The sequence below is a fragment of the Crassostrea angulata genome, chromosome 5, assembly GCF_025612915.1.
Source record: "Crassostrea angulata isolate pt1a10 chromosome 5, ASM2561291v2, whole genome shotgun sequence".
In the NCBI taxonomy this organism is placed as follows: domain Eukaryota; kingdom Metazoa; phylum Mollusca; class Bivalvia; order Ostreida; family Ostreidae; genus Magallana; species Magallana angulata.
The window spans coordinates 28,108,121-28,136,054 of NC_069115.1; the positions used below are offsets into that span (position 1 = coordinate 28,108,121).

Genomic DNA, 27,934 nt, shown 5'->3' on the forward strand with positions numbered 1-27,934 from the left:
CTTTAGCATGTAATTTTTTGAGAAATGTGGAATTAGATATAGAATCATTTTGTAACTAAATCTTTGCGTGTTTTATAATACAATAAACCAAGTTGCACATATGGTGCTCTTCTGCATGTTAATTGTTTTGGAATGAAGAATTCAAATTTGGAATTAATTTTTAACTAAATCATTGTGCGATTTTATACCGAAATCAACCAAACTGCACACATGTTGCTCTTTTGCATGTACATTTTTTCATCAATAGTTCATTTATATAGCAATATAAACCGGTCTTTTCGCTCATTGGTCTCATTACTTTTCACCAGAGTAACGTTCTACGTAAACATGGCTATTTCACGCTATGTGATTTTAAAGGTAAGAAATAATCAATTTGTTGACTATCTACCTATATAAACATTTTTTTCAATAATGTAACAGTAATTGTTTATAAAATAGCAAAAATAGACGGCGCTAGATTAAGAAAGCAATTACAAAAGGTCATATTTCGACTTACAGAAACATGTCTTGGGGTAACTCTTTACCCCTTACCAACTGTATTTTGGGTAAATTCTGAGCAAAACCCAGAAAATGAATGGTCACGTATGCAAGGCTCGTACTTATTTTGCCAATGAAAACATTTCTCTATGCTTTGAAAAAAAAATGATTCGTGGAAAATATAGGAAACTTGTTTAATTGTGTTGATCATAAAATTGCAAATAATAGAAAAGTACATAGATAAATAAAAACTTTAAACAATATATCAATGCTAAATGCCACCTTTTTATGTCGACATGCAACTTATGTATGTCGACATGCAATTTATTTATGTCAACATGCAACTTACTTATGTTGACATGTGAGATGAATATGTTGACATGCAACTTAGTTATGTTAACATGCGAGATAAATATGTTGACATGCAACTTATAAGGTGTATATCAACATAACTAAGTTGCATTTCGACATCAATATGTTGCATGTCAACATATTCACCTCGCATGTTAACATAGCTAAGTTCATGTCGACATAAAGAAGTTGCATGTCGACATAAAGAAGGTGCATGTTAACATAAATAAGTTGCGTGTTGACATCAATAGGTAACGTATCTAGTATCTTAGATGTCACATGTTGGCGATATTTGTGATTTTTTATAATTTATTTTATATTTCAATTTTCTTGAATGTCAACATAGTTATGTTGTATGTTGACATAACTATCTTGCATGTCGACATATTTATCTTGCATGTCGACATATTTGATAGAAAAATGACTTACTTGCACACAAGGGGCAGAGATATGTCACCATACATAACAATTGTGAACTCTGTGTCTCGCTCGAACTCTACAACTGACATTAAATTTGTATTGAACATTATAAATTATGAATAAGATTGAAACAGAAAATTAAAGAAAAATTTAAAGGTCAATTGAGCTGAAACCATGTCTCTTTGAATAATATATAAATCTTTGATTTTAAAAAGCCCAAATTTTACATGATGGCATTATCACTAAATGATGAACTTTTGAAGACTTACTCTCTGTCAAAAACAATATCCATATAGATCTAAACATTTAAAAAGTTTGCTGATTTCTGAAAATGAGTTTTGATGAATATGACCTTAGCAGCTTGTTTTCTGAAAACTACACATTCAACACTAATGCAACCAGAGATATTGGTATTCATTTTTACGGGAGACTGACCACCTATTCAGAATTAAAAAAAAATATGTTGGGCTCTGCAGACTTTGAATTGTGTAGGATACATGCTTTCAAAAAAGGTCTTATTGTCAATGCATAGAGTTATCAAACAACAATTTGTTATAACTTCCAGTTTTTTAAGAGGTTAATACACATACATACACATACATGCTTGTTGGGTGTTTTCAGTCACACCTGGTAAAAAACTAAAAAGCGAGTCTTGTTTTCAGAAAATTAGAAATTTAAAAAACCCCAGGTGAATGAATTGCATGTAACACGTGGATGACATCGATTATTAAAGGAATTCATTTACGTTTAAGTTTTATATCTTCATCATTTTACCACACCTGTAGCTAAAGTGCTGATATTTTTCATTTCTTATAATTACCTAAACATCAATATTATCACTTTTTCTCTTTTAACGAGGCATTGTGAGAAAATGAAAGAGAAATGAATAGTACCAAAATCGATTTCAACTGCGTTACGATTACCAATTTACATTGTAAACTACTGACATATTGATACATACCTTATATCGAGGAAGTGTTTTTTCCTGTAAATACAGGTAAACCCGACGTTTCGGATGAATGCACTTCGTTCCTATGCACTTCGGAACCCAACCATACGTATATTACAAATTGTACTCGGTTTTGGGTTTCTGTCCATTGAACTCCCCATACCATACACATATTAATAAGAGTCAACATTTTGGGCTTGCAAAGTGACCTGGCTGAACAAATTCATCACGACCAAATATCATGTTTACAAAGCAAAGTTATACATATGCATAACTGCTAGTAAATTTGATTGATTTAATTATGTTGTGTACATCAATAAACATATTCTATCATTATATTGTATGATCGATATATTCGTATAGGGAGAGGGTGGTAACTTGGGTCCAATCCCAGTAATATTTAGTATTTTGTACAATGAAAATTGTTCAAATCAAATCAAACTAATTATCTAATTTGTGTAAAAAAAAGAGGTTATTTGTTAAATGTTTTGTCTTTTTTAATGTTTTCTGTATTTTAATTAGCGTGAATTTTGCCAAAAAAAAAAAACTATTGCATCTGTGCTCTTTTAATCTTAAAGTTACCTTACAGGCACAATTTCACGCGAGAAGAAGGTTCATTGTGTCTCTCAATAAATGTTTTTTGATCGGAATACAAGAAGAACATCTTTAAAGTACAATTTGACCCGATTTGAAAAAAAAAATCACCACGTCATTGCAATACACATAAGGAAACCCGACTTCTAATCGGAGAATAGAATATCCTGAACATTTTCGCAAAAGGGGCTCTATGTATTCACCAGGAATGGATGATGTTTCTAGCAAAGAAAGGAATGTGCTTCATGTCGACGTCATTGAATTAACTTTGGGAAATCGTTCTCTGTGCAAGCAGAAGCTATATCAAGACAATGTATGTCTCTAGACACTTGTCTGGGAACGGAAAGTAGTTCCCTTTTAGTTAATATTTCGTCGAACTCCTTGCTATAATGAACTTCTTTCAACAAGATATGGCGAGAGCACAGATATCTCCATGCAAGATGTGTTCCCTAAACTGAGATGAAAATGTTATATAGAGGAAAGTATGAAAATATCGACAGAGGAATTTCCTGTGGAAGATCTAAAATCCCCATTCTTGTTTCTCTAAGTCTTGTTTTTCATACAAAAACGAAGCTTTTGTTTTTTCTTATGCATTGAAGAACTTTAACCCACCGAAAAGATGATAACATTATTAATTTTTCCCTCATCAAATTATTATTCGATCGAAAATTTGATATCATTTTGTTTTTCCGAGAGCTGCATTGCCAAGCACAACGATGGAGATAAAAAAAATCTAAGAGGACATGGAAATCTACATTTATTCTCAACTTGTATTAATTGGTCATCGTACATTCACCATATCTACATTCAAAGACTCCAAGAGAATTTAATTTCTTCCAATAGGACCATTACAGCCCACTCTCTTACATCAGAACCTCATATCTTGGAGCCATGTTTTACAATTGTAGTCTTAATGATAATAAGCATCTAATTGTTCTTTTGTCTTATATTTTTACAGAATAGAGGAAAGAGTGAATATATTTTCCACCGAATGCATCGAATTTCAAAGTCTGTACCCTACTTTTTCCCCCGTGCGGTTAAGTTTACGAATGTTATAATTTATTGTCCCCTTCCTCTTCGTACATGCTTTATTCAATATTTTTTTATCATGGTAATTGCAAAGATGAAGCTGAAAATGTTAATACAAGACCCACGATGGCCAAAAAAAAACCCCACCACAATAACACAAATAACGAATAGTCAACTATAGCTGTCTGTCCCGGGTTAGCTAAAAATCAAAATATCTACTTTATATGTATTTATATACTGAATCATTTTTACAAACCAAATGCCAGTTTTTGTAAGGTAACAAATTATATAATACAATACATATTGTATATAGCTTGAGTTTTTGTTTTTCGAAAGAGCGTTTAAAGAGTGGATTTAATTCCATGCAATGAACCAGTGAATTATAAGTCACTTGGTTTTTCTTATCGACTAAATATATACATAGTCAACGTTGTATTTTCTCTGTGATACATGATAACGAGATTTAATTTCTTAAAATAAAATTCACTTCATGATACTAAAACTATTGCGATATCTTACAACATACGTAATTTCGCCATGAAATCAAGCTACACGTGTTTAAACTTAAAACTGTTTCCGTGGGTTTTTTTCATGTTATCGTATGATTTCAATTTTGATGGTATTTTTTTTTTAATTTATCAATTGATTAATTATTCGCTAAGTTTATCAACATTTTTTAAATTTGAATCATCTCAACTTTATCGAAAGGTGTCCATCATAAGAAAGCCTTTTGCATTTTGGGCTACGCGACTCATTATTAAATATATGTATGGAGCTGAACAGGTCGAAATTGGTTGCCCTATTTTTCAAGCAATAATTTCATCTGACACATGACTCTTAAAAATGTTTAAGAGAAACCTTCTTCAAAATTTTAAAGCATATCAGAATACCTCTATATAAAAATATCACCTGGCCATCCAAAACACCCACGACTCCAAGCGCAACCATGACCGTTTAATATCGAGTAAATCGAATATTATCTCACATGCGTCATCTTTTCAGCTTCATGTACAACAGCTATAATTGTGTGTGTCTTGTAAATTTATTGTGTTTGAAACAAAGGAAACGCTACATATCGCATTGAAAAGGATAATACTGTGGTCTCATTAATATTCAAGGGTATCAATTTTCGTGGATAAGGTGAAAATTACAGTTTCAAGGATATGTAAATTCGTGGTCATTAACCCTATCAATACAAAATATAAGTAGAAATAGCAGTTCAATGAATATTTAATTTCAAGGATAAACTTAACAACGAAATAAACGAAAATTGGTATTCAACGAATATTGATGAAACCACAGTAGTAATTTTAGAGAGGAATTTTAGCTTAATACATAGTTTTTGAAGTCGCAAAGTATGGTTGGATAATGTTGAACTTCCACTTTCAAATAAATATGTGCCCTAGCCCCTTATGCCTTTATTATATGTTCATTAATTATGACATGTATATTTCAAATTCATACACGTATATACTATTTGAACGGAGCCTGTGATAAATACACATTTTTAACATTCAACACAACTTTTTAATGCCTTTTTTAATTACATGAACTGACCATCCAAAATCGCAAGAAAGTACAAGCTGTTTTAATTTGATACTAGACTTTGCATATTATGTCGGGCATTTTCGAAATAGATAAATCATTTGCACACCATGTTGACATTCAGAACTCTCGGAATTTTTTGAGTTAGAGTTATCTCCCGTATTTTCTTTCATGAACAATATATAGCAAATTTTTTAATGAAAATTTACACGTATTTGTATCATCGTTTTTTAGTTTATCCAAGCAAATGTTATATTGTAAAAACATACAAACTAAAGAGCATTATGTGATTAAGCATGAATGTATTGAGCATGCGCAAGATTGTAAAATCCGAAAAATTCAGACGATTTCCGGATTTTTTAAAGGAATTTTCTTTGATTATTGATTAGCGAAGACTGCTTGAGAAAAAATAAAAACAAACTGGTAATCCCCAAGTACCAATGATGTTAAAAATATATAAAACAAAAGACAGTACTCTTCCGATTTCTCGGTATTAAAGCCCCTAAATTCGAGTTTTTTTATTTTGAGTACATTTGGCATGTTCTAGTAGAAAATTTAAAAAGTAGAATTGTTCAGTGTAAATAAGTTTTTACTTAGTTTTAACTTTTATTAAACTAGAAAAGCTATTGCTTATTTTTTTTTTTTAATGTGAGAAAATATTACGTCTATTCGATATCAGCATTGTTTAAAATTGTCATCTGCAAAATTTCACACAAAATCGACAATCATTTTCTAAAACACAAATACATCCACATAAATTAAGAACCACCCTCTGCATTTTTTCATCTTTTTAAAAAAGATTATCAAAATTGAATTTTTATAAAATCCTTTTAATTGATAAGGCGGCGTGTCCATCACTCTGAGTGTTAAAAGTCAATCTTCCTGCATGGGGCGTAAATCGGGTAAAAGGGGGGGGGGGGGGTTACTGTCCACAGTCACCCGTGGAAATGTTGAGAAAAACTTTTAAATCTTCCGTTCTCTCCGTTAGAGGGACATCTGACCAGGACAGGAATGTCCCCTCTATCAGTTCGAAGGTCGGTGTGATAAGTCGAGAGTTCAGATTGGTTACATGCTAAACAAGGCCAGTGTTATTTAGTGCACAAAGCTGTACTTTTCTTCCGGAGTGTAGTGAAACAGTGACACAGATACATTTAAACCAGACAAGAGTTCTGTGTCAGCCCCCACACTTTTAAAATTGCTGATTAAAGCGATATTTTTTTTTTTTTCACCAAGTATGACTCCGTCTATTCCTTACGAAAATAGATAGTAAAATAGCTCCATATTTACATTTTCCAGTGTCTTTGCTTGTGATAACACTACGTATCGATTTTGTATTATATAGCCCATAACTTCAAATGACGACAAATTGAGGCACCAGCGGGGTTTTCTTATCTATATTTTATTATTTAATCAGACGATGACTTAAAATTATATTAATATTAGTAATAAGGAATCAATCTTTGAATATTATAAGGTGATAATTTCGGTCGGGGAGTAATCAAATCTATCATAAAGCCCTTCGGACTTTATTGGATTTGATCACACCCCGACCAAAATTATCACCATATAATACCTTATTCCTTATTTAGAAACTGAAAATCTACACGCCCGAGTTACAGAGATCTTTGTAAGAAAAATCACGGACTGCAAAAAATAATCTTGATGAATCATGCCAGACTTAAATTGCCTTAGAAGACGATTTGGCTGTTTCTTTTAACTAACGTCCTGATGAATATTTCCAATAATTTAGTTTTATTAACTCCCTTTTCACAATCAATTTATTAATTTGTTAAAAGAAAAAAAATGTAAATATAAAGTAAAACTTTTTTCTTTGAGGATTCATGCGGGATATGGAGGAAGCGATCATTGCTGAAATAAAATACATAATTCGCTATCGCGAGTTGTATATATTACTAAAACCGATTTGGTTTGACTTTTCCGATCGCGTCGCGTTCAACTTTTTCAGCTACGTCATACATAAACAATACCCGCACCTTAACCACAGTTTTTTCATTGGTGGATTCAGCTTACCGCTGATTGGCTGCTGGTTAACTAAGACTAAATTATGCACGGACAGAACAACAACATATCAGAGAATGAAAAATTCACATGGGTACTCATGACTGTCGAAATTGGGCTATTTTTTGAAAGTGTACACTTGTGATAAAACAATACATACGGTACATAACATATATAGCTGTAGCTCTGTGTATAAATTTTGGGTTAGAAAATATAAAGCTACAGTGCATACAATACTTACATGTACAAAAAAACTTTAAGGCAATTTGCCGCGTATAAAAATAACACTATTTTTGAAAAATATTTACATCATACCATACCACATTTTGTGCAAATAATCCATTTAAATAATTCTTCATTTAGTTTACTACTGTTAATAATTGTAGCTTTACCCGCCCCAAACTTTCTCCTATTGAACAACCTTTAACCGTACTCGGAAAGTGGATCAAGAACTGTATTTTTTATGTATGTAAACAAACCAGTGTTCATGTATGGAGCTGGTGATCGGGGGTTCAGAGACAGGTAAACAAAAGAAATCTGCAGTAAATGGTTTGTGGATATTTAGTATATATATTTACACCGAAAGTGATAGGGCAACAGAAGAGAAACGAATAGGACACTTGCCTAATGAAGACGCACATGTACAAACCTCCTTGCACTCTCCACTTCCGTCTCGTTCTTTCACACCATCGTTCAATACTTTTATTGACTGTCGATTGCCGATCCTTTCGATCGTGTAGAAATCGAGGAATTCATACCTATCACTTTGACTAGCAAGTTAGTAGGTAATACATGTGCATTATACATTTACGGTATTTACATGAAATGAACGCTTAGCACATGCAACTTTTAAATATTATATTTTTTATAACGCCGTACTCTGGACCGTAGCTTGAGGCTACTGTATGGTTTAACGCCCGTTTACAGAGAGAGAGAGAGAGAGAGAGAGATTTTTGCACAGAATTTAAACATAGGGGATAGTCGATTTTGAATGAATAATATTGGGGGGAAATAAACTGTTTTGAGAAATCCTTCAGCTCTGGCATTGCATAAGCGTATACTGATAACTCGGCCTAAAAATAGGAGTTAACCAATCATATAGTTTTCACAACGGCGGCGTGTATAATTTATGCATGACGTAGTTGACAGAAATGATCGTGACGCTATAGGAAAAGTCAAACCAAATCGGTTTTGATAATATCTCATTTTGCAATGTTGCCACCTATAAATATCCCGCATAAATAACCAAAGAAAACATTTTATTATTTAATTAATTACATGTAGCATCAAAATTGGGCTTGTTTTAGGGGGATATCATAAGTGTGAGCTTACAAATATAGGGAATGGTATATTCAAACCTGAATATATTGACGCGATATGTTTCCAATGCGAATCGACAACTCACTCTATCACTCTATCTATCTATCTATCTATCTATCTATCTATCTATCTATCTATCTATCTATCTATCCATCCATCCATCCATCCATCCATCCACCCATCCATCCATCCATCCATCCATCCATCCATCCATCCATCCATCTATCTTTTTTCTTTTTCTCTGTTAGAAGTATCTGAACTATTAACTATATTTGAAATATGTTATTATCACGAATACATTTGAAAGAGAACGAATTATTTTAAGTAAATTAAATTATATTATAATGGAGGTCCATTTAACATTTACATATACATAGGAATTAATGAAACATTCCATAATTTCACTATTGAATAATTTAGATGCAAATAAAGGTGCAGCACTGTCCGATATCCGTGACGTCACACAATAATTACAAGCATCAATTCTTTGAGAAATAATCCTACTGTTACATTAAAAGTTTAAAATCGAAGATTTCTAAACTTATCTATAAAGATTGTTATAGATAAGTTTAGAAATCTTCGATTTTAAACTTTTAATGTAACACTACATTGTAAAGATTTAAATTATTTAGATGTAAAAAAAACCATGTAATATATTAGGATAATTTTTAGAACTAAAATAAATTATTAAAAGATGTTTTCTTTCTAAGTACATATGTAATTCGTTTCCTATAACTTTCATGATCACATTTCAACACACTATTAAAATCAGCGTTAGAGGTGGAAATTCTCTCTCTCTCTCTCTCTCTCTCTCTCTCTCTCTCTCTCTCTCTCATTTAACATACACAATACATGTAGACCTATACGGTTAATACTTTGAGTGATACAGGTTATTATAAACACCGTATGTTTAAATAGCTAGTTAATCCTTTATTTCATGAATGTATTATAATATCTTTTTGTAGAATTTTCAAATCTAACGACGTAATGAATAATCCTTTTATCCATTACCTCAGAAGTCATAACCTGTTCACCATTTTCTAACATGTCCCAGAATAAGATCTTTTTTTATAATTCACTTTTAATTCCATTTTTTTTTTCATGGATAGAGTCTTTTTGCAGCATAATACTGATTATTAATACAGATTATTAATTGGAACACATGTACCTATTTTACATGGGAAAAGAACCTGGAAGGGAGATGAGTGGAAGTGGGGTGGGGATAGGAATAGCACTGCTCGCGGGAATGTTTGATTATATATTCATAACTTCTTTGTCTGAACTTATATGCACACATTTTGGCATTTTCGTTTGTGCCACTATTCAATTTCCTTTGTGTTTGTGTGTGTGTGGAGAGAGAGAGAGAGAGAGAGAGAGAGAGAGAGAGAGAGAGAGAGGGGGGGACGGACAGACAGACGACTCTTCCATCACGAACATTTTACATTTTCTTGAAAAAATATTTTCCTCGCTGAGGAAGCGGAGATACAGTACCGAGATTGGAAAAATTCTGTTTGCAAGTAAAATGTCGCTCATCCCAGTTAACAGGTATTTACCTGTGTGTCCGTTTATCGGTGTATATACATATACTGGTCATTCTGATGACAGGGCGCCTTGTTCCCAGGTTTGAGATTTTTTTCACATGACAGAAGACCGTGTCAGGCCCAGCTGACCTTGAAAACTATGACATGTATATGTAGACTACGCTTATACGGGAAAAAAAATTGGTAATTTTCCGTAAAGTTTGAATGGGCATTTAAAGAGAAAAATTCTTGTCCAGTTGCCTTAAATCTTAACTGTCTGGCAGAGTGTCCATTTGTGATAGTACTGATATTTTTATTGCAATCTCATTTTTTTTCTTCAAAGTTCTAAAATCTAAGGTAAGATTTGAAAAAGGATCTTTCTATGTTTGTTTGGGCCAGAAAATTAAGGATAGCATTGAATAAAAATTTGCAGGTTATTTTATTTCGAAAACGAATCATTTTAAAAGTAATTCGTACGATTTTCAACTTTCATAAATTATTCATTTCTTCTTGTTTATGCATTTAAATATTGCCACCTATTTTGAAAATCTGTATAGCTTTAATAAAAGTCGTTTGGCACCAAAAAAACTACTTCTTTGAAAACAAACACAGTTTTAATTTTTTATGAAATTGTATGCTTAAAAAATAAAAACAAAATGTGTAATTTTCATTTGTTGAATTTTCAGATGACTTCAGTAGCAGAAAAGAAATACTCTCTACCAAGTGAGGACAAAAAGGCGCAGTATTTATTGGGGAAGATTCTCGCCGACGGACTCTCACAGAATGAACTGAACGCGGCCTACGATGACGTCAGCAAAGACTACGATCAGGTACAGGAAAGATATGTTTTCTTCCGAGACGAAGTCAATTTTAGATAAAAACGAAAAATTGAAATAAATTAAAAAACAGTTCTTTCGAAATATTAAAAAAATCATTTTACTAGACAATAAACAAATTATATCTCGGAAATGATTCCATTCAAAATTAGCTTGAAAAATGTCAGGCAGGAACGTTATTTTAATATATCAATAGACGGCGGAAAAAAGCTGACAATGTATACGGGTGGTGCACACATTCATGCACGGTGTTTGACCATATTTGGACAATCTTTTCAGGGCAAGCACAGGTGAACTTTTAATGGTTAATCTTCTTAGCGCTATAACACTGAGCGGAAAATAACGCTCTCTGTCTGCGGGACTTGTCTGGTTTAACGTTATATACATGTATCAATACAAAAATGTGGGTACATTGAATAGAAATGATATGTCACATAGATTAGGTAATTGAAGTCAGTTTTCTCAATAAGATTGTAATTTTCAACATTTTTTCATGTTCCCCGGGGGGGGGGGGGTGTTCAAGGTACATAGAACCACGCAGAATCGTGACACACTATTGTTTCTGCTTTGATATCATGACTGAGAGTATTTTGAAATACGCATTTTTGGAATTAAAAAGAAAATCAAAACATATTCACATTTTTGCAGTTATACATGTAGTTTGCAGACGTCATCAACCAAAACGCGTTCGTTCTTCACTCCTTGCTAGATTTTATTTATTCATATTTGAAATTTGTAGGTAGTGTTAGACAACGGGTACAAGGCTCCAAATAGTTGTGCCGAAGCGGTGACCAAACTGTTCCCCGAGAAAGACCGAGCCAGTCTGGTGACCCTTGACATCGGCGCCGGGACTGGGCTCCTAGCAGAAGAGGTAAGCGTGACGTCAACGTACACTTCGGGTACTTCCGTGACCGAAAATATTGCCGTTACGGAAATAGACGGTCTTATAATTTACGTCTTTTTTTATATTTTAACACAATGGAAAAGTGTTATTTTAAATCTTTTAAAAAGTAAAGAATTTAGGATTTTTTCGGCCCCATAATTTTCTTTCATGTCCAAAAAGATCAATATATTTCTTTTCGTTTTCTCTGCAGATGTTAAAGAAAGGATTCAAAACATTAGACGCCTTAGATCCATCCCAGGGAATGTTGGATATAGCCCAAGAAAAGGGCATCTACAGAAACTACATATGTGATGCGATAGGCAAAGAACCCCTCAAAATCCCCGCAGGTAAAAACCCTAATGACACGGGTGTTTCTTTATTGTAGTTCATTCCATATAGGAATGAAAATTTGATGGCATGGTTTCATAAGCTTAATCAAAGTTTGATAATGATGTTTTTAAATTCATTTTAGACAAATTCTGAATGAATTGAATGACTCTGTGGGTTTTTTTTCCTTTCAGACTCATACGATATCGTCACAGTTGTTGGAAGTCATATAGCGAATCACATCGAAAGCGAAGCTCTGATAGAAATCATCCGATTGGTTAAATCAGGTGAGTCTAACAATTGACATTAAGCACTTCCAAAAAAAATTATAAATATTCATAATTCCTATCAAGATATAGTATATGAACAAAAAATTCCATTACCGAAAAATGAAATGAAAGGAAATTTGACTCAAAGCAGGTAAATTTTCTACATGCAACAAACACGTGTTTTACCCCTTTGGTAACCATCTTTCTTTTTTTTTTAATTGTTCTAGGTGGCATCGTCTGCATAGTTGCCCGGATGGAGAGTTTATCCAACTTAGACAAATACAAAGACTCTTTTTTCCCGTTGTGCGATGACCTTGAAAAAGCCGGAAAATGGACAAAAATCGAGTGTTCGCCGTGCCCGTACTGGAACAGAATCCAGGGCGTTCAGCTCGTGTACAGAGTGTGCTGAATTGTGTTCTGACTTGTGTTATGATATTGACAAATTTTGACAAAAATGTTGACATTTTTTTTTATGTACAAATTATTTTATATTATGTATATATATATACATTTCAAAAATGTTTGAATAAATGTTATGAAAATATGAACGGATTGTTTGACTTTTTACTGGTTATAATTTACAATTTTCGAACATCAAATTAAAACTTCTATTGGAATATTAAACTCTTTCATATTGATTGAGGTATCTGGCCCCGCCGTCACCAACTTTCATCAAGTCAATACTCAGCCTCAAATCTGAGGTTTGACCTCAAATTTATGCACTTTTCTTTCAAGGATTTGAGTTGAGGAATGAGTTGAGGGATCTAAATATTTTGGTGACGGTGGAGCCAGTATTGCCGTTATAATAAAAAAAATCTATGAAAGAGAGAAAAGAGAGAGAGAGAGAGAATCCAAAAAACAATTTTGATTTAAATTAATGGTTCATTTTTTTAAATATTATCCAGAGAAAAAAGTATAAATCTATTGAAATACTTTTTCAATCCTGTAGAGGACCACAAATGCATGCTATTCTGTAAAATAGAATGAGGGATAACTGCAATGGAATTTTATCCGATAAGGATTTGATGCAAATCTTCAATATTAGACCATAGAATTTTATGCTTGATTACAATTTACTGAAAAGTAGAGCATAACTTTAAAATAAACCAAGTTTAATATCATTCCCTCTGTTGAATCACAACATTATTATTTTATTGTCTGTAGAAATTTAAATTATCCGTTGTTGAATTTTTCTCAAAGTGTACCTATCTATTTATCATTTATTACTGAATAAAAAAAAGATACCAGTGATTGAAATAACTTGGTCTGTGATATAAAGTTTTGACAAAACATGTTTTTGGATCGAAGTTTTTAAAAATGTTAACAATGGTCTGTACATTTGCTTCCTTATTTTCTTATTCTAAGGGAATACTTAGAAATTCGTACTTACATGTCAATAATTACTACAAGAACAAACATATATCATACGCATCTGAGAAAATCTAATGAATAAAAATAAATGTACAACAAAATCATTTCCGTTGTTCCGTATACATGTACGTAAATAGTGAATTCAAATCTGAAATGAAATCATAAAAAAAAATATAGTTGGCAGATAAATCTAGGATCGGTCATGCGTACATGTAAGTAGAAAAACATGTAGCCTCTATTTAACTGATGTGTAAACTCCAAAATATATTTTTTTTTATTAAAATATTAATGTTAACCTTACACAGTCGAACTAGATCTCAAAATCTTTATCACGGCGTGTCACCTAGATATCATGATCTCTCGCTGTAAAACATCGCTTATGTTTGAAGTGTACTACTCAAGGTCGCGTTCAGATCATATTCTTCAAATGCCTAACATGGCGTGATTTTTTTTCTCTTTATCATGCATACCATGCAACATCACACCATTTTATTGTCTGAATGACTCTTGGGGGAAGGGGGGGCGCATCTATGAAACATTTGTAAAGTAAAATAAAAGGGGTTAAAAAATTCCAGTCGATGAATTATTAGCTAGATCATTGATTATGTACTAAAAAATGTAAATGTAAATCCGTATTTGCTATTCATCAATACAAATAATCAAGTGAGAGATAGAGAAAGAATGGGTGGGGATGAAAATCATTCTATTGCTTACCCATACATACATGTATATTATAGAGGGGTCCTTGCTCCTCCATTGCACATCTGACAGCGTCCGAACTCTCTCTGTCTCTCTCTCACAAACTCTCTATCTGGCTCTCTCTCTATCAAACTCTCTCTGTCTGTCTGTCTCTCTCTCTCAAACTCTCTCTCTCTCTCTCTCTCTCTCTCTCTCTCTCTCTCTCTCTCTCTCTCTCTCTCTCAAAGTACTTGTATATCGGACAAGATCACTTTAATCTGACCTTAATCGTATAGGACCAATACAAATATGAATAAGGCAAGACTGGTTGTCCTTATTCAACTGGCCGCTTTTCTCTCTCTCTCTCTCTCTCTCTCTCTCTCTCTCTCTCTCTCTCTCTCTCTCTCTCTCTTTCTCTCTCTCTGTGAAATAGCTAAAAGTACATGTATATCGGATAAGATCACTTTGATCCTTAATCATAAACATGTAGGGCCAATACAAATATAAATAAGACAAGTTTAGTTGCCATTATTCAACTGGCCACTTTTTTTTCCTCGGTCAGACGACATATTTCGTCAAGGTTAACCCCCCCCCCCAATATATATCCAGTGTAGTGTCCGCTGAATATTATCATAAAAATTTCCCTTGACCACTTGGTCTAGCCAACTATATAGAGCCGTAACTGTTCAGTTATTTAAATGCCAAGGTCATTGTCAAACACCGAGTAAAGTCGTGGAGACCTCTGAATGCATAGCAGAAGCGGAAATTTACCAGGCAGGTAAGAGACTGTCAGTATTCAAGCACCATCTCTCATTAATGGTCCTATATTTCGCTCAATTAAAATTGACAGTTTTTTTTTTTAATAAATTGTGCTCAGCATTATATTCTCGGTGGTCAATTGCATTGAAGAACGCGAGATGCTTAGTTTATTATAGACCACTTTAGGGCTAATTTGTATCATGTTTGATAGATATATATTGAATTCACCAAGCGGAAAATTTACATTACCTAATGTAAACACGGCACGGACAAGGAATGGGATGACCACAATGGGGCTCTAATGTGTCCGTAAACTGTAGTGCATTTTCAACATTTATAATAATCTTTGTTTTTAAAAATGTGCACTTTTTTAAAAAGCGTAACCTGCTGCTCGAATGAAGCAAAATATATTACAATGTTGTTTTCTTATGATGAGAATTATCTGTGTTGAAATTTATACATTTTCAAATTCATTGTTGCTTTTTATTTTCTACAACTTAGATTGATTTTGTTTATTGTGACACTATAAGTAATCTCTTTTAAAAACTACGAGAGAGAGAGAGAGAGAGAGAGAGAGAGAGAGAGAGAGTAAATATAAAAAATCCCACAAGTACATGTATGATTATATATTTACAAATATTGAAATTAGAAATAGATTATAACATTTTTTCATCTCATGATCTCGTTACAATATACAACAAAACTAGTTTTTTGAAATCGGAAAAAGGAAAACGAAATGTCATGTTCAGAAAATGATCTCATGTCATGTTCACAGAGCAATAATAAATTAAACCACGTTTTAACGAAGGTCGCATTTTGCTTAAATTGACAGTGATTATAATCTATGCCCAGAATTATTCTCTCCTTGACCAATTTCTTTGTAGAACCCTAAAGCTTTACTTCACAAATACTTTGTTATCCTTAGAAAAGGCAAATGACGACGTTCAGACATACCATTCCTGTTGAGGATCAGGATGCGGCAAAACTTGTGGGCAAAGTCCTGGCAGAAGGCTTGTCCCAGAAAGAACTGAACGCAGCTTACGACGATGTCTGCAAGGATTACGACAAGGTATCAACTCCTCACCTATACATCTTTTCAATGACGACTTATTAATTTTACTGACAGAATTGTGCAAGCCATTTTTCACCATACACCTTGTTATGAACTGTCGGCCTAATAATAATCTCATTTCTTTTATAATGGTCCAGTCCACAACCCCCCCCCCCCCCCCCCCCGGCCCGGGTCTGTCTATATTGCTAAAATTCCAAATCAGTTATATTTAAAGTGCGTAATTATTGAAAGTGTTGTATTGTAATGTATATGTATTGTTTCTGCTGTTTATGTAATAGTTTTGATCATGCATGAATCAAATTAAGTATAATTTTGTCCACTGTTGCCTCCCTTACTGAATTGAACATATTTCTAAATTGTAAATATGAATAAACATTAAAAATCTTTTAAATTATTCTCACATTTTATATGATTGGAACGCACATTGAGTTTGAGACATTAAAAAAAAAACGATTTAGATTATTATCATTAATTTGAAATTTGTCAAAAGAATCACATGAAATACTGAAACAGTATGTATCTAAATTATCTCATCATGATAGCTTACAAGGTACTTCCTTGACTTTTTTGCAGGTTGTGTTAAGTAATGGTTACATGGCGCCAAACAGCGCGGCCCTGGCCGTTGCAAAAATCTACCCCGAGGCGGAGCGAGCCCAGAAGATAACCCTTGACATCGGTGCTGGGACGGGGCTGCTAGCGGAAGAGGTACTTGCCACCCCACCCCCCCCCCAATCCAAAATATAAGTCTCTATAGAGAGTCGGTAGGAGTGAAATATATCAGTGGTGAAATCTGTAGGTTGCATGGCTGTGCACGGAACAACCAATGTTCTTAATGAGCCTGTGCTGGCTAGATATATTTAACTTTTTTGCTTTTAATTTTGCTCCACCCGGACACCCATTTTGTCCCCCCCCCCCCCACCTTGTCTATATTATTAGTTAGAAATTTAAAGCGCAACGTTAATTTCACTTGAATTTTTTGGGTTTTTTTTAAGGGGGGGGGGGGGCGAAATTGGAACAGGGAATTTTTTCAGACACATGTGAATGGACGGAAAAAAGTAGCGAAAATGACCTGTCACTCGGTTGTAATGAAGTGCATTAAATTAATTTCTCTTTTTTTCTTGACAAGTTTCCTCATTTGAATATAAAAAATACTGGCTATAATGTTTGGAGAGAAAATTACTGCAAATATAGATTAGCGTTTTGTTCATAAAATTATAGTCTTCGTTTATCAACTTGAAAACGATTGTATTGTAGATGCGTAAAGTAGGATTTAAAATCTTTGATGCGTTAGAGCCGTCCCAAGGAATGCTAGATGTAGCCAAAGAGAAAGGCTTATACAGAAACTACATCTGTGAAGCCATTGGCAAGGAACAATTGAACCTTCCAGCAGGTATATTTGGCAGAGCAATGATTTGCATACTAGTAGTTACATAATTATACAGAACATGAATAGAAAAAGTGTATGTTTCTATTAAAAGTAGAATTAACATGATAAATTTGGCCCGATTACCTTTAATGTCAGACAAAAAAATTGAAATGGGTGTTATTATTATAATTATAAAGCACTATCTAATTAAAAATTAATCACAACATTTAAAACAGAGAAACACGCCATCTTATAATGAACCAAACAACATAGGGCAGCAGCCTTCCATTTCTATTGTTTAAGTTGAGCCTTAGAATACGCTTTGTCATTTACATGTTACACATGTAGAAGACCATATATTAAGCTATTTTTAAGTCTCCCAAACGAAGTTTGGAGACCTATTGTTTTTGTACAGTTCTTCTTCTTCTTTTTCTTCTTTCCCGCTCTGAACTTGTCCGTCGCGTTTCTCAGGGATGGCTGAACAGAATTGTACAAAACTCTAGGATACGATAGACCTGCATATCTAGATGTGCACGCTGGTTTAATTTTTCTCATTTGGGGTTGGCTAACCACTTTTCTGAGGGGTCAAAAGGTCATGGGGTCTAACATTGAACCTTAAGGGAAAAATCGTAGACTCTATTGTAAATGGATAAACTTGAAAACGGACAAAGATATTAATATAGGGTTTTCAGAATCATATATGGATTGTTACAGGCAATGTATAGATTTTTTTTTAGATCAGACCCCTGGGGTCATCCCCACCCCCCTAGGAATTGGAAATGACCATACATCTCAGAAACTGTTAGAATCCTTACCCCTAAACCTTTATATCCTTGTTCCATGTGTTAAGGGGCATCAAATGGTATGTAGGTCATGGGCCCTGGGGGTGGTCTTGACCCCCCTCAAACAGGAAGTGCCCAAATATCTTGAAAACAGTCGTGATCCCCACCTTTATACCATATATATTCTTGTTCCTTGTGTCAAGGGGCATCAAATGGTATGTAGGTCATGGGCCCCGGGGGTAGCCTTGACCCCTCAAACAGAAAGTGCCAAAATATCTTGAAAACGGTTAAGAACCCCACCTCTAAACCATACATATTTTTGTTCCATGTGTTAAGGGGCACCAAATGGTATGTAGGTCATGGGCCCTGGGGGTGGTCCTCAAACAGGAAGTGCGCGAATATCTTGAAAACAGTTAAGATCCCCACCCCTTAACCATATATATTCTTGTTCCTTGGGTCATATTGGTTCACCTGATATATAGTAAAGGACCCCTGGGGAACATCATGAAACTTCAGAAATGAAAATAATCAAGTTCTAAATCTTTTTGTCTGTAAAGCCATGTGGGTCATCCCTACTCCCAAGGATGGCCTCGTTCGTTTGGGATACTTTATAATCGCCCCGATTATAATTACATCTCGTTAAAATGTAAATCTTTTAGGTACGATCGTGTTCTAAATGTATTTATTTCAATCTTGTTTTACAGCATCATACGACATTATCACAGTGGTCGGAAGTCACGGGGTTAACCACATCGAAAGCGAGGCTTTATACGAAATAATACGATTAACCAAGCCAGGTTCGTGTAATAAATGATTGTTTAATACATTGACAGACTTAAATGCAAAGGGCCTAGTGCGACATTATTTGTACAGCCTTATATGGTTATGTCAGTTCTATCATTTAGTATTTGGTTAAAGAATTTGGTTATTGGGTTTACGTCACAGATGTTAGTTTTACGTGTCACTGGTTACAAATAGATAGCGCTGCTAGACTTTTCACTGCAAAATTAGATGATGCAAATATGCAAGCAATTTTAAAAAAAGTTTCTGGTAGATTAGCAAATAAGGTTACACACTTTTCTTAAAGTAAGGGAGTACTCTTTCTACACTGTATACAGGGTTATTTTCGCCCAGTGATATTTTTGCCCTTCTACACTTGCAAAAGGTTTAACACTGTCTCGATTTTGCCAAAATGCAGTTGTGTTAAAATGAATATTATATATATATGGAATTCACCCAGTCTTAAATTTGCCCACTGACAACGAGGGCGAAAGGGCCGGGCGAAAATAAATCGGGGGCGTTTATTTCCCTGTATACAGTATAAAAAACGAAAAATTGAGATTTTTAAAATTCAGAACCTTATTATTTTTTCTTTATCACAACAGGTGGAATTGTATGCATCGTGGCACGAATGGAAAGTTTAACGAATCTAGAGGAATACAAAGATACGTTTTTCCCATTGTGTGATCAGCTTGAAAAAGAAGGTAGATGGCAGAAAATAGACTCCTCGTCATGTCCGTACTGGCAGAAAGTGGAGGGGGCTCAAGTGTTGTATAAAGTGTGCTAATGCTGTTGAATAAATCATAATGTTTCACGTTACCAATAAGAGTAAATTAAGATATACACTATAGTATCATTGTGATAAAAACATATAACCGCATTTAAACACCCATTATCAGATTGACCATGCGTTCGGATTGGCTATGCGTTCGAATGGATATTTGTTCGAATCGGTTATACATTTGAACGGCTATTCGTTCAAATTGGCTATGCGTTCGGATATCAAACATTTTCTGTAATGCAATATTGAAGACTACGATAGCTTATCGAGCATAAAAGACTTGTTTAAGCTTTTCTAGGATGGAACTCGCAACCATACGCACATAGAAATCCCATCTGTTTAGAATGTTCATTTTGAACAACAGAGTAATAAGGACATTAAAAACATGAACACAAGAAGAGCAAACAATCGAGAATGTTGAGGTGTATTTCCCAGCCCTGTGGCACCTTAACTATCTGTACATATGCCAAAAACGTTTGTTTCACTTTTGGAAAATTTTGATTAAATGAATGTACATCTTGAGTTCGTCTACATTATTTTCGGCATAATTGTGAAATCACTTCCGCACATGCAGCAAATATGGGAAGATCCCAATTCGGGAGTGATTATAATAAACTTAAGGCAAATCATTGTCCGATGGCTTTAGAGAATCAGTCCTACATATAACAAGTCTGGATTCAAGCGGGGCCATTGTTGAAGCGGGTTAATAATTCAAACTTCGATTGAATAATTTCAAATTGTATCCAGATAATTATATTTTCTCGCTAAGTTAATGTATGCGAATAGATAACGTTATGCGCGTCCATTGTTTATCTAGCTAAACACTAACTTGTGACGACTGATTTTCTAAAGTCACCGGATGTAGGTCAAATTTCACACCAACAGGTAAGAGAGGTACTCAATACGGCTGCTCAATTTTTAAAGCAGTGCATGTTAAAATACCAGTATGAAATAACAATTAGAGTTGATTTAATTGTGCTATGGCTCAGATTCTTTTAATTCTTTCGATAAGATAATTTTATGTGACGAAGTATTCAATTTGGCATAATTTTCACACGTTATAAGTATTCGACTGGTCATTTTTAAAGTCATGTATATTGAAATTCATACGACAAATTTATGCATTGTTAGCCTAGGGTTTTCCTGTAACATACATACACTTTGACGATTTGTCTTGCGTTCTTCAATTTCAAAGATTTATGCATGTATAACGCTGCATCCATCAAGCCGTGTCAACAACTGGATTACACAGTTGCTAAATTTTAATTTCTCTGTTAATATTAACCTGGATAAACAAATATTAACACATGTTTTACACACAATAGATGTACACTCGAAGCCCAAGCTTCGATTTAAGTATTCATGCTATCGTAATATGCATTCAGACACGTGGCATAAGTTTTTAGTCGCAAATTAAAATGACGTTTATGTTTATTTTGTTTATATTTAGAAAACTGGTCACATGGTACATGCATTGTCATGTGAAACATTCGTTCATCGTCTGCCCATTACAAATATAGATCATTATAGAGAAATCGTAACCATGGGTCGGGAATTATAAGCAATGGGAGAGTCAATTTATTATTGAGTGAATGAAAAACATAAATAAATCTAAAAAAAAAGAGAATGATTGGTAAAATGTCCAGAACACCTAAATCAACTTGAAGATTTTCTGACATAGGATCTCTTGAAAACAAAATGATGATAATAGGGTACATCTCTTGACTGGGGTTGAAACATCAGTATTGACTTACTGTCCGTTCATTTGAAACATTTTTTTTTTTTTTTAGATTTTTACTATTTTAATGTTTAATTGCTTCATTAAAAGAAACAAAAGGTCAGTGGCCATTCTTTTGGCGCTAGCGCTATTCTTGATACAGTTCTGGTTTTGAAAATAAAATACACATGTACCAAAGTTTTCAAGTCAATGACATGATTACACAAAAATTATAATATATTTATTTATCTTTTTAAAAACTTAACAATGATAAGTAAAAATTAATGTAAAGTTTTTTGGATTAATTATTAAGCAGATGGCATCAGACAGTGAGTACACCCTTCCCTCGGCGGAAACGGAAGTGGCGACTCTGTTAGAGAAAGTTTTACACGAAGGTCTCAACACGACGGAACTTGCCGCTGTTTATGATGACCTAAGCCAAGAATACGATAAGGTGACGAACAAATGTTGCAACAAAAGCGTCTGTGAAACAAAATGTAGATAATTAAAGTTTAATTTTGTTTTGATGAAAAACCCACATTTCACAGTAAAATAAACACCACCCAAAATCATACTGAAAAATCGGTTTTACTGAAATTTGTTGTTTTGTTCAATTTTTTTGTACAAATGTCGTTAATTACATTTTGAAGGTTTGTAATAAGAACAATGTATTGGCTCTCCCAGGTTTTAACTGAGAGTAAATATTACGGTCCAAATACAGCCGCAGAGGCTGTGTCAAAGTTAATCAAACCGGAGGAACGACCCCAGAAAATAATCCTGGACATTGGCGCCGGAACGGGATTAGTTGCGGAAGAGGTTATTTGCATGTATTGTTTGGTCAATCGCAACTTCTCGGGCCTTTCCGGCAAGCTCGGAAAAACACCTCGGTGTTTCTCTCTTTCAAGAGAGATATCATTGTTGTGACCTACTGTATGTAAGTCAATCGATTTATTGGGATGAACAATGATATGTCCTATTTTAGAAATTAATAATTGTTTGCTGGTAAAAAAAAAGAATTTTTGCTACTCTGTCCCAAGATATCCTCGATTGAGAGTCTGAAGGAGCATCATATGATGAATAATTAATTCATGTTTACTTAGTAAAACACCACATAGTTAGAGTCAATGACCCAGAGTAAGACGGAACCCTTTGCGGATGCTACTCTTTCATATAAATGGCAATAAGTTAAGGGCTTGTTGACCTAAATTGCAGATACTTGATATAGTTTACATGTACTTATCTATTGAACACACTAAACGTTAACACGAAATGTCAATTGTTTAATAATTGTAGTCAATTGTTTTCTTTGTTGTATATTAATCATATAAACCCAAGATGAGAGAGAGAGAGAGAGAGAGAGAGAGAGAGAGAGAGAGAGAGAAGGATATTTGTATTGGCGATCCTTTCCTTTTAGCTTAAACTTTTAACCTAACTTAAAACTATTCGATCATGCTGCAAAATACTGTATAGAAAACGAAGTCCGAGCTGATCATTCTTTTTTAAGATATCGTGCTTACAATTACGTGTTTATGGCTAGAAATGTTCACGAAGCTGGCGGTCTCGCGAATATCGCCGAATTCTTTAACATGCATATCGAAGTTGGTTTACAATATTTTACAGTTTTAACACCAACAAAGAGTATCCAACAGTTTGACACTAATTCAATCTGTACAAAATGTTTTCGGTTCTAGTGCTTGCTAGGAGAAGATAATTATTAGAAAATTATTTTTTAGAAAATTTATTCAAAGGTAAAATTTAAGTTTTTCATGTTTTTTACTTGAAGAACATGTACTTGTAATTTGCTTGATTAACCATGGCAAAATTTAAGAATCGATAACATGGGTATTGGTGTTTTGTTGCAAGAAAAAAAAATGCATGAATATACGGAATATATGGCAATCTGCCCCCCCCCCCCCCCCTTCCCAAATCATAAATCCTTTGGCAACGGCCCTCGAGAAGAATATTTTATTTTGGGGTATTCATATCTAATCAGTCATGTAATATTTGTGAAACGTAATTTTTTCTTCAACGATCGCTACCTTCATAGACCTTATGAACTGTTCTCTTTTGAGAAGTGGACAGGCATAGCCTATAGCTACAGGATATGTCTGTCCAATTCTCAAAAGAGAATACTCATGATCGAACCACCCATATGAAAATAAAGCATTTAACAACCATTCTTTCATATAGAAACACAGCATATATTAACAGAGTCATCATGACAAATAATAATTAGACCATATAGCATGTTACATTAAACAGTATCATTTATTAATTTAATCCAGCAAGGCAGCTATATTATTCCATAATAATGATGTCTGTACTTTTTGCGCACATCTAGAGATCTCTTATCTTGAAGTTCGTATTTGTTGTGTTAGGGATATATTTACTATCAGTTGTGTCAAGATTTCCACGCATGTGTTTAAAAGATTTACGTTTTAAAAATCCGGATGCACAATTAAATAGGTCACACACAACAATTTACAGGTAAGCGACTTTTTTTTTAAAAAAAATAAGCCCGGTTACCTTGAGTACATTTACATGTCAAAATACCATTTTTAGTCGGGCAGCAACTCATAGTGACGCTTTGCAAGATTTTAACAAATCGATATTCTACGCGGTGTATGTATCGATATATCTACACTAAAGGAATGCGATGCAAAAGTGATCAGAAAAGTAGATTGCTTTCTTTTTTTCATCAGAACAGATGGACACCAACAATTACACTGTCCCCTCGGCAGAGACAGGGGTGACAACTCTGCTTAGTAAAGTTATCAAAGATGGACTCAATCAGTCAGAACTGGCCGCCGCTTATGATGACGTCAGCAAGGATTACGATAAGGTGCTTTCTAGAGTATACACTGTAGGCGAGTTCTTCTGTTGCCCATATGTTTATTATCCTCATGCAATATTTACTAAGGAGACGTAAATGCGCCACAATGACACTTATTTTTATCATTTTCTCACACGTAATCTAATCTTTAACTTTTACCCATTAATCTGTACATTTAAAGCTGTCATTACTAGTAATCTGTAAAACTCTCAACTTATAATGTTTACTAATTAGTCTGCAAATTTTTATTTTTATAAGTATCATTTTTGGGCGATTCCATCATAATATTGCGATGGACCATCATCGTAGAGCAAACCGCCATCCCCGGAATGGTAACATCCTGCAAACAGCTACAAATGTAACTCGTCTGTTAGAATCAGATTGCAAACAATAAGAAATCCGGGCCAATGGGAATTGGTCGTGTAATCAACTTGTACCTATATTCCAGTTATCGTAAAAAATGATGCCTTACTGCTTATTTTTTATCTTAATCAATTTAAGGCATATGTTGAGATTAACATCAACATTATTATCAAACATTGTGGCTTTCGTTGTTCTCAAGCCTACTGAATGAAATCAATATGGTTACAAAATATTTGAGCTTAAATATTGTTGTTACCAAGTCTACTGTATTTATATGATATGACTTAATATTTTTGAGCTCATACGTAAATTGAGCTATAAAATCACTGATACACATAGAATACATTTATGTATGGCCCTTGGGTGTCTTGCAGGTTTTAACTAAAAGTGAGTACGTTGCTCATAAAACAGCGACAGAGTCCCTCGCAAAGTTAATCAAACCAGATGAACGACCCCAGAAAACAATCCTGGACATCGGCGCCGGAACGGGATTGGTTGCAGAAGAGGTAGTCATTGTCTAATCTTATGTTACAGATGTTACATTGTATAGTATTGTTTGCTTCAATAAAGATTTAGATTTAGAACGCAAACGATGCTTTTGCATCGACAAGTTTTAGAGTTCAAGTACTTTCCTGTTCATCATCATCACCATCTTCTTCTTCTTCTTCTTAAAGCGAGCTACACTGTGGTTTTTTCCTCATCAAAATAATCACGTAAGATACTATGTAAGAAATCTTGCGCTCTTACAAAATTCTTAACTTAAGTTTAACACCGTGAAGATGGAGTGTAAATTCCTATATCAATGACACTTTAAAAGGACCTTAAATGATGTAATATTTTGTCCCACAAGGAAATGAAAAATTATCTTTTTTCCCTTTGAAGAAGAGCACAAAACATAAGTGTCAATGTAATAGAATGTTAAAGTTTTAAAAGAAATGGTTATAAAATTTTTACTTTGCAAAAAAAGGCCCAAATATAAGAGTTGGTTACAGATGCAAATTGATTAAAAGAGGACTTGAAAATTCTTGAATAAACATGTCAAATTAAAATGAGTTTTGTAAGAGTTGACTTAAATGTATTAGACTTGTTCGTATTACAGTTGACCAAGATTGGCTTTAAAATTATTGATGCCTTGGAGCCGTCGTCTGGTATGCTGGAGAAGGCACGAGAGAAAGGATTGTACCGGAAGTACATCTGTGAGGCTATTGGAACAGAACCTTTAAATATTCCATCAGGTAGCAAATAGGTCCTAATATATCAGTAATGATATTTGGTTTTTTTTCTTTAAATTTCATCTTGAGCAAATTTATGGGACTATTTTCAAAAGCTATTAAAATGAGGTTTAGATGAATAACTATTAACTAAGGGACATAATAACAATTAACTAAGGGACATAATAACTATTAACTAAGGGACATAATAACTATTAACTAAGGGACATAATAACTATTAACTAAGGGACATAATAACTATTAACTAAAGGACATACTAACTATTAACTAAGGGACATAATAACTATTAACTAAGGGACATAATAACTATTAACTAAGGGACATAATAACTATTAATTAACAAAGGGACATAAGAATTGAAATCAGGAGGCCGGAGGGTCAACAAATTAACCATCAGGTCATCTTTAAGATTTTAGACATAATTTCTTTGCCTAAAACCATTGCGTAGTAAAGAAAAAAGTCAAATATTTTAGATTTAAAATTCAAACATTTTCTCTACAGGGGTGTTCTTGTAAAGGAGATTTAAAATAATCTAAATATGACCATGCCCATCAAACCCTCTTCAGTGAATACTTGTATGTACAATACGTATCCTTGACCTCTTAACACACTCTTTTTTCCTAAATAGGATCTTATGATATTGTAACTGTTGTCGGAAGCCATACGAAAAATCACATTCAAAGTGAAGCTCTGGAGGAAATGATAAGATTGGTGAATGCGGGTAAGTGACAACTTCTGCGAAAACTACACCGCTAGAAAATAAAACTTTGGACCTTTAAAGATTTGCCATTCATTGTGGAAAATGTATTTCCATCTTCCATCGATATATTGCTATTTCTAAGATTTTCCGATAAATCAAAGTGCAGGAAGTATCGCTTTGAGAAAACATTCTGAAAAAATCAAAGAATTCTTTTTTAGAATTGTTTTGGGGTTTTTTTTCAGGTGGAATCATCTGCATCGTTTCCCGTATGGAAGGGTTTTACCAATTTGAGGAATATAAAGATTCATTCTTCCCGCTCTGTGACAAACTAGAAAAAGACGGAAAATGGCAGAAAATCGAGTGTTCCGAATGACCATTCTGGAATACTGTTCCAGGATTGAAGTTTTTGTACGGGGTGTGCTAAAAATAAAGGAGCTTGATAAAAAAAAAATATTATATATTAACTTCCTAAAGAATCATAGGAATAAAGTTTACCTATTTTGACAATACACATATCCTATAAGTGTTTTACATTTTGTTGCTTTTCATTGAAAATGTTGATATTAAATCTGAAAAATATTCTAAGCTTACGCATAGAACTCATTTAGATTGTATTAACCCGGTTATTGTATCTATGCAATAACATCACCTATTTGTTTAATATGATGAAGAGATAGATATCTGATGATTAATTGTTATTAATACATATCAAGATTTAAATGTGTAATGCAGCGGATAAAAGGGTAAATTTTGTAGCCGAGTAGTAAGTTTAAAATTAGTCGATTGAAATGTATTAAGATCTTTTGTATAATTAACAAGAATTCTGAGAGTATTGCATAAGCAATACACGTCCCCTACCGGTTTGTGGAAATTGTGAAAACAATGCGCAGAGCACTGTTATGCAGAATATCGAACCCGAACATTAAAAAATTGGAATATAAAAAATTAATTTTCTCGAAAA

The 27,934-nt window shown here is 33.8% G+C and overlaps 1 pseudogene; it reads left to right on the plus strand.

The window, feature by feature from the left end:
* The first annotated feature begins 312 nt into the window (after positions 1-312).
* LOC128185267 (uncharacterized) lies at positions 313-27,397 on the plus strand (annotated as a pseudogene).
* Positions 27,398-27,934: the final 537 nt, after the last annotated feature.